This window comes from Schistocerca cancellata, chromosome 12 (genome assembly GCF_023864275.1).
Source record: "Schistocerca cancellata isolate TAMUIC-IGC-003103 chromosome 12, iqSchCanc2.1, whole genome shotgun sequence".
Taxonomy (NCBI): domain Eukaryota; kingdom Metazoa; phylum Arthropoda; class Insecta; order Orthoptera; family Acrididae; genus Schistocerca; species Schistocerca cancellata.
This window is the reverse complement of record NC_064637.1, coordinates 75,425,739-75,443,786: the sequence shown is the minus strand read 5'-3', so window position 1 is coordinate 75,443,786 and position 18,048 is coordinate 75,425,739. Positions and strand designations below refer to the sequence as shown.

Here is an 18,048-nt window from a genome sequence, read left to right as displayed (position 1 = left end):
TGCCCCTAAAGGCGGAAATCAACAAAGATCAACGGCATGAGAATGCAGAAGGCAATGGAAACCATTGCAGTAAAGACACGTAACGTGTATCCACAGGACGGCCTGTAACTGAAGAAGTATCATGGTGATCTCTCCTTTAGCAAAAGATTTCGGTATAGTCCCCCATTCGGATCTCCGGGATGCGACTGCCAAGGGGGAAGTTACCATGAGAAAAAGACTGAATAATCAACGAAATAACAACATTATACTAGTCGGAGAGTCGAATGTCAGAAGCTTGAACGTGGTAGGGAAACTAGAAAATTTGAAAAGGGAAATGCAAAGGCTCTCAATCTGGATATAGTAGGGGTCTGTAAAGTGAAATGGAAAGAAGGATTCCTGGCCAGATGAGTATAGGGTAATATCAACAGCACCAGAAAATGGTATAACAGGTGTAGGATTCGTTATGAATAGGAAGGTAGGGCAGAGGGTGTGTTACTGTGAACAGTTCAGTGATAGGGTTATTCTTTATCAGAATCGACAGTAAACTAACACCGACAACGACATGTCTTTAATATAGCCCCATGAAAACGTGTCGCATGTGTTCAGATCCGGAGAATATGGCGGCCAATTGAGGCCGATGCCAGTGGCCTCTGGGTACCCCAGAGCCAGAATGCGGTCCCCAAAGAGCTCCTCCAGGACATCAAACACTCTCCTGCTTCGATGGGGTCGGGCTCCGTCTTGCATGAACCATATCTTGTCGAAATCAGGGCCACTTTGGATAATACGGATAAAATCATCTTCCAAAACCTTCACGTACCGTTCGGTAGTCGTTGTGCCATCGAGGAATATCGCACCGATTACTCTGTGACTGGACTTTGCACACCACAGTCACCCGTTGAGGGTGAAGAGACTTGTCACTCGCGCAATGCTGATTCTCAGTCTCCAAAATGCGCCCGTTTTGCTTACTGATGAACCCATCCAAAAGAATGTGGACTTTGTCCCTAAACCAAACCATACAGCGCATACTAATTCCCATCACGGACCGCCGCCAACCGTACAGTTTGAACGTCCTAACGCAAACCGTTCAGAAGTTATGACGATTTTGTTTCATATAGTTCAACAACTGCCGTCCTCTATAATCTTATGTTAAAGGCTTAACACAATAAGACAAGAAGTAAAATTATAAACTGTGTATTTGTCTTGAGGAAGAGTAACTGACAGCGCGCAAATTACTCAGACTTCATTCACCCAGTATATAAGAGTGAGAGCACTTAACGACTTCCAACAACTCTTACACATAATTTCAAGCGTTTGCGAAATTTGTTCTCGTCAACATAATCCAGAAAATGATGAAAGGGAAAATGTTTATCAGTTAGTACATTATAGGTGTTCATGCAGTAAAACTGCCGCTTCAGGCGCGACGTTTTAACTTATTACTTCTTTAGTACAAATTGTTTGCGCAAAACACTTTGCATACGATATCCACAAACAACGCTGAACGTACCTGCAAAATAATGCCATTGTATAACACATTATATTCTATAGAAGATATGACGTTAGAATCATTCAGATGCGTGAAAAACTAGCTTCTACAGTCAGAATCTGCGCATATGTTTTGAGACAAATACCCAGACTATGTTCATTCAGTGTTTTAGGAGAACAGCACTTCTTGACTTGCAACGAACTTATTCCAAATCTTTACGAAACGTTTTCTCCCTGACACCCTCCCACATTATGAAAGAAGAAAAGTTTATCGATTGCTACATTTTCGCTGCTCATGCAGCAAAAACTTCAGCATCAGGTATGACGATTCAGTATATTACTTTTTTACTACTAACTCTATTCATAACACATTTTTCAAACAGTACCCTCATGTTATTGTTGTGGTCTTCAGTCCAGAGACTGGTTTGATGCAGCTCTCCACGCTACTCTATCCTGTGCAAGCTTCTTCATCTCCCAGTACCTACTGCAACCTACATGCTTCTGAATCTGCTTAATGTATTAATCTCTTGATCTCCCTCTACGATTTTTACCCTCCACGCTGCCCTCCAATACTAAATTAGTGATCCCTTGATGCCTCAGAACGTGTCCTACCAACCAATCCCTTCCCCTTCTAGTCAAGTTGTGCCACAAACTCCTCTTCTCCCTAATTCTTTTCAGTACCTCCTCATTAGTTATGTGATCTACCCATCTAATCTTCAGCATTCTTCTACAACACCTGTAAGAACGCTGTTTAGATTTTTGTATTGGTAATGCCACGTAGCGCTCTGTATGAAAATCACTGGCTGTGCTGTGTGCAGTCTGTGGCTAGTTTGCATTGTTGTCTGCCATTGTAGAGGGGCAGCTGGATGTTAACAGTGCGTAGCGTTGGGCAGTTGGAGGTGAGCCGCCAGCAGAGGTGGATGTGGGGAGAGAGATGGCGGAGTTTTGTAATTTGTCATGAACTGCTATATATATGACGATATTAAGGTAAATACAGTGTTTGTTCTCTATTAAAATCTTTCATTTGCTAACTATCCCTATCAGCAGTTAGTGCCTTCAGTAGTTTGAATCTTTTATTTAGCTGGCAGTAGTGGCGCTCGCTGTATTGCAGTAGTTCGAGTAATGAAGATTTTTGTGAGGTAAGTTATTTGTGAAAGGTATAGTTTAATGTTACTCAGGGCCATTCTTTTGCAGGGATCTTTGATAGTCAGATTGCGTTGCGCTAAAAATATTGTGTGTTAGTTTGAGCATAGTCTTGTACAATTGTTCTAAGGGGACGTTTCACACCACATTTCGAAAGCTTCTATTCTCTTCTTGTCCAAACTATTTAACGTCCAAGTTTCACTTCCATACATGGCTACACTACATACAAATACTTTCAGGAACGACTTCCTGACACTTAAATCTATACCCGATGTTAACAAATTTCTCTTTTTTCAGAAACGCTTTCCTTGCCATTGCCAGTCTAGATATTATATCCTCTCTACTTCGACCATCATCAGTTATTTTGCTCCCGAAATAGCAAAACTCATCTACTACTTTAAGTGTCTCATTTCCTAATCTAATTCCCTCAGCATCAACCGACTTTATTCGACTACATTCCATTATCCTGGCTTTGCTTTTGTTGATGTTCATCTTACATCCTCCTTTCAAGACGCTGTCCATTCCGTTCAACTGTTCTTCCAGGTCCTTTGCTTTCTCTGACAGAATTACAATGGATTTTAATTCCTACTCCGAATTTTTCTTTTGTTTCCTTTACCGCTTGCTCAACATACAGATTGAATAACATCGGGGATAGGCTACAACCCCGTCTCACTCCCTTCCCAACCACTGCCTCCCTTTCATGCCCCTCGACTCATAGCTGCCATCTGGATTCTGAGGAGACCCCTTTAGAACGTCGCTGTAGTTCTGCTCTGGCGCCTGCAGAGCCCGTGACGCGGTTTTCGCAAGCTCCCTGACCTCGCACGTCTGCAGCTCTCCGTCCTGGCAGCGCAAGACGTCTGCCGCTCTAGAGATTCTCATCTCTGGCCGCAGTGTCTGCCAGGCTCTCCAGTCCAAGGTCGCTTTTCTCCTGAAAATGTCGCCGGAGGCAGAAACGCCTTCTCTCATTCCAAAGCGCATGTCTTGTACATTTCAGCGTGGAGGAATAAAACCTTTACTGGTTACTGATATAATTCTGTCAGACGCCAGAGGACTTGGAGGGTAGGTTGAATGGAATGGTTGTTGTTGTTGTTGTACGTTGTCCTCGATGGTGAGTGGTCATCGGAGGTGAGGGTATCATCTGGAGTGCCCCGGGGAAGTGTGGTAGGTCCGCTGTTGTTTTCTATCTACATAAATGATCTTTTGGGTAGGGTGGATAGCAATGTGCGGCTGTTTACTGATGATGCTGTGGTGTGCGTGAAGGTGTCGTCGTTGAATGACTGTAGGAGGATACAAGATGACTTGGACAGGATTTGTGATTGGTGTAAAGAATGGCAGCTAACTCTAAATATAGATAAATGTAAATTAATGCAGATGAATAGGAAAAAGAATCCGTAATGTTTGAATACTCCATTATTAGTGTAGCGCTTGACACAGTCACGTCGATAAATATTTGGGCGTAACATTGCAGAGCGATATGAAGTGGGAAAAGCATGTAATGGCAGTTGTGAGGGATGGTCGTCTTCGGTTCATTGGTTGAATTTTGGGAGGATGTGGTTCAGCTGTAAAGGAGACCGCTTATAAAACACTAATACGACCTATTCTTGAGTACTGCTCGAGCGTTTCTGGTCCCTATCAGGTCGGATTGAGGGAGGACATAGAAGCAATTCAGAGGCGGGCTGCTAGATTTGTTACTGGTAGGTTTGATCATCACGCGAGTGTTACGGAAATGCTTCAGGAACTCGGGTGGGAGTCTCTAGAGGAAAGGGGGCGTTCTTTTCGCGAATCGCTACTGGGGAAATTTAGAGAACCAGCATTTGAGGCTGACTGCAGTACAATTTTACTGCCGCCAACTTATATTTTGCGGAAAGACCACAAAGATAAAATAAGAGAGATTAGGGTTCGTACAGAGGCATGCATATAGGCAGTCATTTTTCCCTCGTTCTGTTTGGGAGTGGAACAGGGAGAGAAGATGCTACTTGTGGTACAAGGTACGCTCCGCCACGCACCGTATGGTGGATTGCGGAGGATGTATGTAGATGTAGATGTGGTGGTATTCAGTCAAAAGACTGGTTTGATCAACCTCACCACCATAGTCTATCATCTGCAAGGCTCTTCATATCTCTGAATAACTACTGCAAACTACATCCATTTCAACCTCCTTAATGTATTCAAGCCTTGTTCTTCCTCTATAATTTTCACCCTCCACTTTATTAAGGAAGGAAAGGAAGATTGGCTATAACATCTCGCCGACTTCTATATCGCACAAGCTCGTATTGAGTCAAGAGCGGGAAAGGAAGTCGGCCGCGCCCTTTCAAAGGAACCATCCCGGCATTTGCGTGGAGGGATTTAGGGAAGTATCGGAAAACATGATGTGGATGGCCGGACGCGGGTCTGAACCGTCGTCCTCCCGAATGCGAATGCAGTGTACTGACCACTGCGCTTCCTCGCTCGGTGATTACTTGATTCCTCAGAATACGTCTTGTCAACAGATCTCTGCTTACAGTCAACTTACGCCATGAAGTTCTTTCCCCTCTGTTTCATTCAGTACGTCCGCATTAGTTATTCGCTTTACACATATCATCTTCAACATTCTACTACAGAAACAAAGTTTCTTGTCTGAATCGCTTATAGTCGACGTTTCACCTCCATTCAAGGCTACAGTCCGTACAAATACCTTCAGAAAAGACTTCATTCAAAAATGGCTCTGAGCACTATAGGACTTAACATCTGAGGTCATCAGAACATAGAACTATTTAAACCTAACTAACCTAAGGACATCGCACACATCCATGCCCGAGGCAGGATTCGAACCTGCGAGCGTAGCAGTCGTGCGGTTCCGGACTGAAGCGCCTAGAACCGCTTGGCCACTGCGGCCGGCAGACTTCATTCCAGTTAAATCTATATTCGACCTTAACAAATTCCTTCTTTTCAGAAATGCTTTTCTTCCTATTATCAGTCTACAGTTTATATCCACTCTACTTCGGAAATCATCAGTTACTTTACTGCCCAAATACGAGGAGGGTTCAGGAAGTAATGCAACACATTTCTGTCTGAAAGCTGGTTAGTTTTATTCAGGATTCCAATACATCATATTATTCCCTACTTTTCTGCGTACAAAACCCTACCTTTCAGCATAATCTTCGATCACTGCGACGACCTTACTCCACCTTATTGGGAGGGCCTGTGTGCCGGCATGGTACCACTCTATTGGTTAACGTTGGAGCCAACGCCACCGGCCGCTGTGGCCGAGCGGTTCTAGGCCCTCAGTCCGGAACCGCGCTGCTACTACGGTCGCAGGTTCGAATCCTGCCTCGGGCATGGATGTGTGTGATGTCCCTAGGTTAGTTAGGTTTAAGTAGTTCTAAGTTCTAGGGGACTGATGACCTCGGATGTTAAGTCCCATAGTGCTTAGAGCCATTTGAACCATTTTTTGAGCCAACGTCTTGCTGCATCCACGTACTCTTTCCCGCGGAGTGCACCCTTCATTGCGCCAAACAGATGGAAGTGGGAAGCTGCGAAATCTGGACTGTAGGATGGATGAGGAGAAACAGTCCAGTGAATTTTTGTGAGCGCCTCTCGGATGTGCGGACTTGTGTGAGGCCATGTGTTCTCATGCAGAAGAAGAAGTTCGCTTGCACTTTTGTGGCGACGAACACGCTGAAATCGTTTCTTCAGTTTCTGAGGATAGTACAATACACTTCAGAATTAATCGTTGCTCCACGGGGGAGTACTTCAGACGGAGTAACACAGTCCCAGAAGACCGTCGCCATGTCTTCTGTAAGACGTTGAGAAACCCAGCGGACACACCTGTGAGTACCCCAACTAGTGGACAACTGTGTCAAGGCGACCTAGACAGACGTCCAGTTATGCAGTGAGGCTTTTGTGGTCCGTCGATCCTTTCGAATGAGAGTTTGTTTGCCGGCCGCGGTTTTAGGCGCTTCAGTCCTGAACCGCGCTGCTGCTACGGTCGCAGCTTCGTATCCTGCCTCGGGCATGGATGTGTGTGATGTCCTTAGTGTGGTGTCACCGCCAGACACCAAACTTGCTAGGTGGTAGCCTTTAAATCGGCCGCGGTCCGCTAGTATACGTCGGACCCGCGTGTCGCCACTGTCAGTGATTGCAGACCGAGCGCCACCACACGGCAGGTCTAGAGACACTTCCTAGCACTCGACCCCAGTTGTACAGCCGACTTTGCTAGCGATGGTTCACTGACAAATTACGCTCTCATTAGCCTTCAGCTACGTCAATTGCTACGACCTAGCAAGGCGCCATTATCATTTGCTATTTATCTTGCGATGCATGTACCGTCACGCCGATGTTCACCAATTATGGATTAAAGTTAAGTATTCCAACAGCTACGACCTTTTTTGCTAAAGTCTAACTTCCTTAAATGTTCCAGAGCTCACGCCAGCCTGCGTGAGCTTAAACGCGTGCCTTTCGGCTACCAATCATAGTGGCTTGGCTGTCTTGCCAAGTCACAACACTTAGGTTAGTTAGGTTTAAGTAGTTCTCAGTCTAGGGGATTGATGACCTCAGATGTTAAGTCCCATAGTGCTTAGAGCCATTCGAACCATTTCTTTTGACAGTTTGTTTTGTTTTAGGGTGCTAAAAACAACTAAGGTGATACCCGCCCATGGGAGAACCGTAGAAGACGAAGCCAGATAAGGAATTAAAAGAGAATACACGTTAAGCTCAATCGTCGGAAGGAAAGATAGCTAAAACCAGGGGCTTCCTCTTTGGCGAAAGTCTATAAAATACGCCAGGGAGATAACGGAGGTGCTGAACTTAAGATTAAATGTCCATCGCCATATCGCTACGACGAGTAAATAGCAAAACGCCGTGACAGCCCGCGGGTCGTTCGCTAAAACAGCCGATAACTCAGACGGCGAACATAAATAGGAACGTAAGTGGTTAAAAAACAGGGGGTTGCGGTAGTCACAGCAGTGATGGCAGACGCCCAATAACTCACCGTGCTTTTGTTGACTGCCAGGTCTCTGTAGATATTCTGCAAACGCTTATGAATACCTGGGATGCTCTGGTTTTCCGTTCAAAGAAACTCAGTGATCACTCTGTACTTGGAACGCACCTTTTTAAAGACTGCACACAGCGCTGCCACCTGTCAGAATGTGTTGCATTATTTATTGAAAGCCTCTCGTAGCAAAACTCATCTACTATTATTACAGTATCATTTCCTAATCTAATTCCCTCAGCATCTCCTTAGTTGGACAACATTTCGTTACCCTGATTTTAATTTTATTGATGTTCGTCTTATAATCACTTTTCACTGCATTCAACTGCTCTACCAAGTCCCTGGTCGCCTCTGAGAGAATTACAATGTCATTTGCCAGGAATATTGCGTATCCAATTGTCCTTAACCTTTGCACAATAGCTTTTGAAAGGTGCATTTACTCCAGCATCCAATGGCTGTAGGCGGTGTTTATGGCGGGAATGACAGCATTGTAATGGAGTTAGATTTCGCTTTTTCCAGCACATTGGTATCAGTATGAAATTGGTGATTATCGAGAAACAACAAAATCGGATCTGCAGGTGATGGTTTAGTATGTTTGGTAAAATGTTCCATATTTTTCACGAACTCCGCTGCTGTCATCTATCCTGAACTGTTTCCTGCGCCGATAGATCCCTGTGGTCCGCCTTTTATAAACAAATCCTTGTATTTAAGCCTTGGGAAAATAAACGTGGGAGGAACTGCATGACCTAATGCATTTACTGCCAGTTCCACTGCAACCAAGTTCCTCGTTCAGCAGGTACAATGGCTCCAACTTCCTTCATTAAGTTCTTGGCAACAATTTTCCTCGGCTTTAGCACTGTGGTACCGCCTGTTTCATCTAAATTATAAACTCTTGAAGATGGAAATTTATATATATCCAACACTGTGTTCAGCTTTGTAAAAAATCCGGTAACATTGTTTTTGTTAATTGAAGTCGCCCAGCTGGCACTCGTTGACTCCGGTGTTCTTATTGGCAGGTGAGGATGTCTTTTTAAAAAACCCAGTCTGGACCAGCTTTATTATTTTCGTGCCACGATGGTGGAATATTGCGAGCATTGAATTTCAGTGCTCATTCGTACGCTAACTTTTCTTCTGGCAGAAGACCAAAGAAAATTGAAGCACATAGCAACAGTTATTCTGCTATCTTATCTTCCTGTTCTTCAGTAAAGACCAGTCTTACTTTTTTATAACCAATCGCGATATTTTCTACCCCAGATCTTAGCTTCTTGACAAATCTATTTACCGACCGAGGTGGCGCAGTGGCTAGCACACTGGACTCGCATTCGGGAGGACGACGGTTCAGTCCCGCGTCCGGACATCCTGATTTAGGTTTTCCGTGATTTCCCTAAATCGCTTCAAGCAAGTGCTGAGATGGCTCCTTTGAAAGGGCACGGCCGAGTTCCTTCCCCATTGTAATGGTATTTTGACTTCCGCGCCTCCGCCAATACAAAGATATAATTTAATCGCGCACGCAGAAGAGCGCTGCGCCAGCGACCGATTTTTATAAATAATTTTGTTCGTCTTTTTACTTTTGCGTAGGTTTTTGTTTTTAACGACGAATTGATTAGACTCTCTCTCTCTCTCTCGTCTATATTCGAAAGACGTTTATTTTTCGGCGATGTGTTGAATGTGCTTTTGGGTGGAAATTAAAATTACATTACAAAGCGAGGTTGTTTCAATAGTGATTCGAGGTGGTTATCCCCAAATTTGTAAATTGATCATGACAGTGACAACTTGAAGAAGTTTTCAACAGACGGAGAAAAGTGAAAGACGGGTCGTCCTACAAGAGAAATTAGGAGGACAGCCATGAAGACTATATTGTAATTAATACTGCATATCTAACAAGATTATAAGGTAAATTTCAATTAGTTGTCTGATGCTATTTCCGTACAGTCGCTTTTTGTAGTGTTGCCGACCCGGTCTGCCATGCACGGTCAAATTACAGCACGATCTCAATCAATAATACGAAGTCCGCCTTATCCGTAACTGAAACCACCAAAATTCAAGATATCAATCAGATTTTCTATTTCATATATTTCACGGCAGAGCCCCGTGGATAAGGTAACACTACACCATCCTTCGCTAATCCGATGAGACAGATGACCTCGCCGTTTGGTCTGCTCCCCCAAATCAACCCAACCCAACAAATCTGTGTGAAGTTATATGACAAATATATAATTCTTTTGCAACAGTTTTTATTTTCCTGCAATCGTTGAGAACTGCATCTGCTGCTTTTTGCATAAACTCCTCTGACACACAACCTCGTGTTGTTTTTCGGGTACACGTTCTCATACTAGAAAAGAAAAAATATGACAATATTTATATTCCATTGATGGCACAAATGAATTGGGACAAGTTGTTCCGGAGTCCCAACGTGCCCCCGAGAAACGGAACATCTAGCCCCAATCACACATGTTGAAATAAAGGCAAGATATTGATTACATTACGAATCATAGGTAATTTACGCATTGTGTGCCAAAACAGCAGATAAATCCATGCAATAAAACACTGAAACACTAAAGGCTAGTTAAAATTCGTGAGACTGATCAAAAATACCAAATTCGAAAATATTTACTTACGTGAACCAGCGCCGCACATGCTGTCGTTCCGATGTTATGGTTCAAATGGCTCTGAGCACTATGGGACTTAACTTCTGAGGTCATCAGTCCCCTAGATCTTAGAACTATTTAAACCTGACTAACCTAAGGACATCACACACATCCATGCCCGACGCAGGATTCGAACCTACGACCATAGCGGTCGCGCGGTTCCAGACTGTTACGCCTAGAACCGCTCGTCCAGTCCGGCCGGCCGTTCCGATGTTCTGAGGAGCACTAGCCTGCTTACGATGGCTGCTGTCGGTGCGCTGTGGCGTTTCATTTCACGACGTGTTTATTCATATCTCTTTCCCTCGCGGAATTATTTCAGTCGGAGCAACTTACCTCGATAACTTCTAGCCGCGCTCTCCTCTAGTCAAATCTGTAACTTGCGCAACGGCTGCGCAGATTCGGTTCTTCAAACCTGCTAAATTGTTTGGTAGGAGAGTAACGGTGCGAAATTTACGCCGAACAGTTGTTGCAGAGTTTATTTCATGAAATCAAAAGACACAGCCAGCACGCTCCGTAGCAGTGAAAGTAGCCATCCTAACTGCGCTCTGCACTGACACTCCTGGTGGCGGAAAGCGGTACTGATGCACAACCCGAAACAAACATGAAACTGTTTGCTACAAAATGACACATCTGCCGATTCTGTAAATTATCCAAGTAAATTTCTATATCGATCTAAACATGTAAAGTCCTTTTTGACTCACCATATATTCTGGATAATTTGCGCGCTGTGAGTTGCAGTGCCTCGAGCTACATACACAGTTTTCAGGTTTAATATTTGTCTAAGTTTGTTGGTCCGCTAGCCGCGCGGGATTAGCCGATGTCATTTCATTGTAGCCATTTTTGTTACTGTTTTTGTGGAATAATAAAAAAATTTAAAAAAAGCGGTGTAAAGGCGCTGCAGTCATGGACTGTGCGCCTGGTCCCGGCGGAGGTTGGAGTCCTCCCTCGGGCATGGGTGTGTGTATGTGTGTGTGTGGGTATGTGTGTGTGTGTGTGTGTGTGTGTGTCTGTGTGTGTGTGTGTGTGTGTGTGTGTGTGTGTGTGTGTGTGTGTGTGTGTGTGTTTGTCCTTAGGATAATTTAGCTTAAGTAGTGTATAAGCTTAGGGACTGATGACCTTAACAGTTAAGTCCCATAAGATTTCACACACATTTGAACATTTTTTTTGTTGGTCCAGTAAGATTATACAATGAGGTGACAAGTCATTGGATACCCTGTAATATCGTTTCGGACCTCCTTTTGCCCGACGTAGTACATGTAGTCAACAAGTCGTTAGAAGTACCCAGCAGAAATATTGAGCCATACTGCTTCTAGGGACGACCGTAATTGCGGAACTGGTGCCAGTGTAGGATTTTGTGCGTGACCTCTCGATTATCTCGCATAACGTTCGACAGTTGGCAAAGTCCAGAATGATCTTCAAACCCATCACGAACAATTGTGGCCCGGTGACATGGCGCGTTGTCATCCATAAAAATTCCATGTTTGGGAACATGAAGTCCATGAATGGTTGCAAATGGTCCCCAGTCAATAAAAAATGGTTCAAATGGCTCTGAGCACTATGGGACTTAACATCTGAGGTCATCAGTCCCCTAGAACTTAGAACTACTTAAACCTAACTAACCTAAGGACATCACACACATCCATGGCCGAAGCAGGATTGGAACCTACGACCGTAGCGGTCGCGTGGTTCCAGACTGAAGCGCCTAGAAACGCTCGGCCACACCGGCCGGCCCTCAGTCAATGATCGGTTCAGTAGGGCAAAGCAGCGAGTCTGTTGCATGCAGCATTATGGAGCCACCCACCACCAGCTTGCATGTCGCCTTGTTGACAACCTGGGCCAATGGCTTCGTGGGGTCTGCATCACACTCGAACCCTACCATCAACTCTTAACCAACTGAAATCGAAACTCGTCTAACCAGGCCACGGTTTTCCAGTCATCTAGGTTACAACTGATATGGTCACCAGTCCAGACGGCGTAGTGTTCGCGAAGCTTAAGCGAAGCCATTCGCATCGGTCGTCTGCCACTGCAGATTAACGCCAAATTCCGTCGCACTGTCCTAACGAATATGTTCGTCGTTCGTCTGCCGCTGATTCCTGCGGTTATTTCACGCAGTGTTGCTTGTCTGTTAACACTAAAAACTCTACATAAACGCCGCGACTTTTGGTCGTTAAGTGAAGGCCGTCTACCATAGCGTTGCACCTGATGGCAAGTTCAGATGGTTCAAATGGCTCTGAGCACTATGAGACTTAACATCTGGGGTCATCAGTCCCCTCGACTTAGAACTACTTAAACCTAACTAACCTATGGACAGCATACACATCCATGCACGAGGCAGGATTCGAAACTGCGACCGTAGCGGTCGCGCGCTTCCAGACTGAAGCGCCTAGAAACGCTCGGCCATAGCGGCCGGCTGATGGGAAGTAAATTTGGTTTTCTCGGCACGCTCTTGACACTGTGCATCGCGGAATACTGAATTCCCTAACGATTTCCGAAAAGTAACGTCTCATGCGTCTAGCTCCAACTACCATTCCGCGCTCATAGCCTGTTAATTACCGTCGTGCGCTCATAATTACGTTGGAAACCTTTTCACACAAATCACCTGAGTAGAAATGACACCACCACCCACTGTCCTTTTACACCTTGTGTTCGCTATACTACCGCCACCTGTACATAGGCATATCGGCGACCCAATACTTTCTTCACCTCCGTATAGCTCTTAATGAGTAGATAATAACAAGAATTTGAATAATGTGACATATTGAAAGTCAAATTTTAGCCGCTTCTGGAAGCATATAGATAGGCAAACTGCAACTGGAAATCTTGCTCTATGAAGCGTGTTAGACGTTTAGTAATGGAAATTGGGATCCCTTCTGTCCCACTAGCGTCTCGCCTGACATTCGTCTGAATAAAACAGCGACTCCGTAATGGGACGGATGTCAAAGAGTCCGGCCTACTGCTCGAAGAAGAGAATGAAAAGAAAAAAAAAATTGTGTGCATTTTGGTTCCGCGCTGTTTCCCTGAAAACGTCGGGATGAAATCATAGCAAGTGTTTTATGTTAATGTATAATTTAATTAACCATTTCTTTAAAACAATGGTTACCTAGAGTGGTCTAATGGTTAGAGAATAGCTAAATGACAATTATTTGAAAATCTGCACTGGGCAGGTGCAGCGTCGAATTTGCTGTCGTCGTTGTAACTACACTTATGCTCATAAATTAAGGATAATGATGATACGTGGTGTAACAACGCTCTGGTGGGCGGTTTTCGGTTTTAAATCACCTCGGGATATGACCATGCGATGCATTTGACCTGCGGTCGTCGCACGGTGGCGCTGGCAGCAGTCCACATACGCAGAGGTGTGTTGTTCCATGGCGGAGTACACTGCAGCGAGTAGCAGACGTTTTCAGACGTGCTAATGGTGACTGTTTGTTGAAAATGGCTCAAGGAGCACATATTGGTGACGTCATGAGGGGTATAATACTAGGCCGACTGGGGGCTGGTCAAACACAGCAGGTCGTCGCACGGGCCCTCCGTGTGCCACAAAGTGTGATCTCAACATAATGGCAACGATTCCAGCAGACAGGAAACGTGTCCAGGCGCTACAGTACGGGACGTCCACGGTGTACAACACCACAAGAAGACCGATATCTCACCATCAGTGCCCGCTGACGGCCACGGAGTACTGCAAGTAGCCTTGCTCGGGACCTTACCGCAGCCACTGGAACAGTTGTCTCCAGACACACAGTCTACAGACGACTGAACAGACATGGTTTATTCGCCCGGAGACCTACAAGGTGCATTCCACTGACAGTACATGGTCACTGGAACAATGGTCCCAGGTTATCTTCACGGACGAGTCCATGTATAGTCTGAACAGTGATTCTCGCCGGGTTTTCTTCTGGCTTGAACCAGGAAACAGACACCAACCCCGTAATGTCCTCGAAAAGGACCTGTACAGAGGTCGTGGTTTGGTGGTGTGGGATGGGATTATGATTGGTGCACCGTCATCCCTGCATGTCTTTGACAGAGGAAAAGTAACATGTCAGTTGTATCGGTACGTCCTTTGCACCAGCATGTCCTCCTTTTCGGGGGTGCAGTGGGTCCCACCTCCCTCCTGATGGATGATAACGCACGGCCCCACCGAGCTGCCATCGTGGAGGAGTACCTTGAAACAGAACATATCAGGCGAATGGAGTGGCCTGCCTGTTCTCCAGACCTAAACACCATGGAGCTATGCTCTCGGTCGAGGTATTGCTGCATGTCTTCAAACCCCTTCGACACTTCAGGAGCTCCGATAGGCACTGGTGCTATACCCCAGCAGCTGCTCGACCACCTGATCCAGAGTATGCCAACCCGTTGTGCGGCCTGTGTACGTGTGCATGGTGGTCATATCCCATATTGATGTCGGGGTACATGCACAGGAAACAGTGGTGTTTTGTAGCACATGTGTTGGTTCAAATGGCTCTGAGCACTATGGGACTCAACTGCTGAGGTCATTAGTCCCCTAGAACTTAGAACTAGTTAAACCTAACTAACCTAAGGACATCACAAACATCCATGCCCGAGGCAGGATTCGAACCTGCGACCGTAGCGGTCTGGCGGTTCTAGACTGCAGCGCCTTTAACCGCACGGCCACTTCGGCCGGCCAGCACATGTGTTTTGGGACGATTTTCTCAACTTATAACCAATACCGTGGACTTACAGATCTGTGTCGTATGTGTTCCCTATGTGCCTATGCTATTAGCGCCAGTTTTGTGTAGTGCCACATCCTGTAATTACCCTTAATTTATGAACATGAGTGTACGTATTGACTGTATTACACTAATTGAAGAGGGGCGAAACTATGAAAGGCGTCTTAGCCTAAATAAATACAGATAACAAAGTGCCTGATCGCTGAATGTATTAAAATAAGATTAATCACAGGCTTCAACAGTCGCTAGTCGCTTTGTGCTTGATGGACCAATTACGTAATAGATCGGCTGTTTTTTCATTTCCTTTTCGACGCTGCCATAGCTCTCATATTCACTCGACACCAGATTTTTTCGTTTTCTCTTTTTTTTTCATTCCTTTCGGCGCCATGTTTCGTCTGACGTGCGTTTTCTGTAATTCGGAGCATATTTACTCATACGACACGACAGCTTTCATTATTTCGTAATTTTCGGTTTAATACCGATTTTCACTTGCGAATATTTTCGTTGTCTTACTAACGGTCCTACTAGTGCTCCACAAGCTCTTTACAAGGACACCCGAACCAATGTCCTAGCTAAAAGTATTTCCACACGATACCAATTTATAACTTTGACACAGAGCTGATTCGTAACAATGACACGCATCCAAAATGACTTCATGGGCAAAACAAATACTCAGTGACAAAGACGTACAGACATGATCTATCCATTGTGGAGCTTAGCCAATGTTTATGCGCTATAACTCTCGTAGTCATTCATATTTTGTTACACAAGCAAATTCGACCGACGGGCGAATGGTAGGGCTGGCGGTTATCTCTCAAACAACTGGTTTTCGGTTATATCTGTATTTTTCTTCACCACTTTAACCTGACTGTTGAAACCGCTCAGAATAACCGGTTTCTGAAAAACCGATTATTCTCATTATTTCTGTAGTAGACATAGAAATCGAACAAATAATGAAAAATTTTGACCCTCTCAGTTTCAAGGTACATAGAATCAAAACATTAATTTCAATAGGCAAATAAAAGCAAACTAACTGATTTTGTCGAAATGTGGTAAATGGTTAAATACTACAGAAAATCGCCAGTGTTATCCTACTGATTCTAGTTTTTTGAAACTGTACTCAAAAATCATGATGTAATTGGCGTTCACACCTCGATTTAGACATTACGAATAGTCAATGCTGTTGTTGTGCTCTTCAGTCCTGAGACTGGTTTGATGCAGCTCTCCATACTACTCTATCCTGTGCAAGCTTCTTCATCTCCCAGTACCTACTGCAGCCTACATCCATCCGAATTACCGAGCGAGGTGGCGCAGTGGTTAGCACACTGGACTCGCATTCGGGAGGACGACGGTTCAATCCCGTCTCCGGCCATCCTGATTTAGGTTTTCCGTGATTTCTCTAAATCGCTTCAGGCAAATGCCGGGATGGTTCCTTTGAAAGGGCACGGCCGATTTCCTTCCCCATCCTTCCCTCACCCGAGCTTGCGCTCCGTCTCTAATGACCTCGTTGTCGACGGGACGTTAAACACCAAGATCCTCCCCTCCTCCTCCTCCATCCGAATCTGCTTAGTGCTCAATGCTAAAGGGTGAATATTGAAGAAGTTTGTTTTTCGTGTTAATTTTTCAAGGGCTACTGGCAGATAAAGGCATATGATGTAGTCACCGGAAGCAGGTCAGCTACTTTCTCATCTACATCTACATCTACATGGATACTCTGCAAATCACATTTAAGTGCCTGGCAGAGGGTTCATCGAACCTTCACAATTCTCTATTATTCCAGTCTCGTATTCCAATCTCGCGGAAAGAATGAACACCTATATCTTTCCGTACGAGCTCTGATTTCCCTTATTTTATCGTGGCGATCGTTCCTCCCTATGTAAGTCGGTGTCAACAAAATATTTTCGCATTCAGAGGCGAAAGTTGATGATTAGAATTTCGTGAGAAGATTCCGTCGCAACGAAAAACGCCCTTCTTTTAATGATCTCCATGCCAAATCCTCTATCGTTTCTGTGACACTCTCTCCCATATTTCGCGATAATACAAAACGTGCTGCCTTTGTTTGAACTTTTTCGATGTAATCAGTCAGTCCTATCTGGTAAGGATCCCACACCGCGCAACAGTATTCTGAAAGAGGACGGACAAGCGTAGTGTAGGCAGTCTCCTTAGTAGGTCTGTTACATTTTCTAAGTGTCCTGCTAATGAAAGGCACTCTTTGGTTAGCCTTCCCCACAACATTTTCTATGTGTTCCTTCCAATTTAAATTGTTCGTAATGGTAATTCCTAGGTATTGAGTTGAATTTACGGCTTTTAGATTAGACTGATTCATCGTGTAACCGAAGTTTAACGCGTTCTTTTTAGCACTCATGTGGATGACCTCACACTTTTCGTTATTTGAGGTCAACTGCCACTTTTCGCACCATTTCAATATTCCTTCTAAATCGTTTCACAGTTTGTTTTGATCTTCTAATGACTTTCTTAGCCGATAAACGACAGCACCATCTGCAAACAACCGAAGACTGTTGCTCAGATTGTCTTCCAAATCGTTTATATAGATAAGGAACAGCAAAGGGCCTATAATACTACCTTCGGGAACGCCAGAAATCACTTCTGTTTTACTCGATGACTTTCCGTCAGTTACAACCAATTGTGACCTCTCTGACAGGAAATCACAGATCCAGTCACATATCTGCGACGATATTCCATAAGCACGCAATTTCACTAAGAGCCGCTTGTGTGGTACAGCGTCAAAAGCCTTCCGGAAATCCAGAAATACGGAATCGATCTGGAATCCCTTGTCAATAGCACTCAGCACTTCATGTGAATAAAGAGCTAGTTGTGTTTCACAAGAACGATGTTTTCTAAACCCATGTTGACTGTGTGTCAATAGGCCGTTTTCTTCGAGGTAATTCATTACGTTCGAACCCAATATATGTACTAAAATACTGCTGCATATCGACGTTAAAAATATGGGCCTGTAATTTAGTGGATTGAGTCCTACCACCTTTCTTGAATATTGGTGTGACCTGTGCAACTTTCCAGTCTTTGGGTACGGATCTTTCTTCGAGCGAACAGTTGGTTCAAATGGCTCTGAGCACTGTGGGACTTAACTGCTGTGGTCATCAGTCCCCTAGAACTT

At 44.7% G+C, this 18,048-nt stretch overlaps 1 protein-coding gene across 1 annotated transcript in view; it reads left to right on the top strand.

Annotated features, from left to right (window-relative positions):
- Positions 1-18,048, top strand: part of LOC126109750 (serine protease 33-like) — a 182,749-nt gene that overhangs the window by 52,001 nt on the left and 112,700 nt on the right. The window lies entirely within an intron of this gene.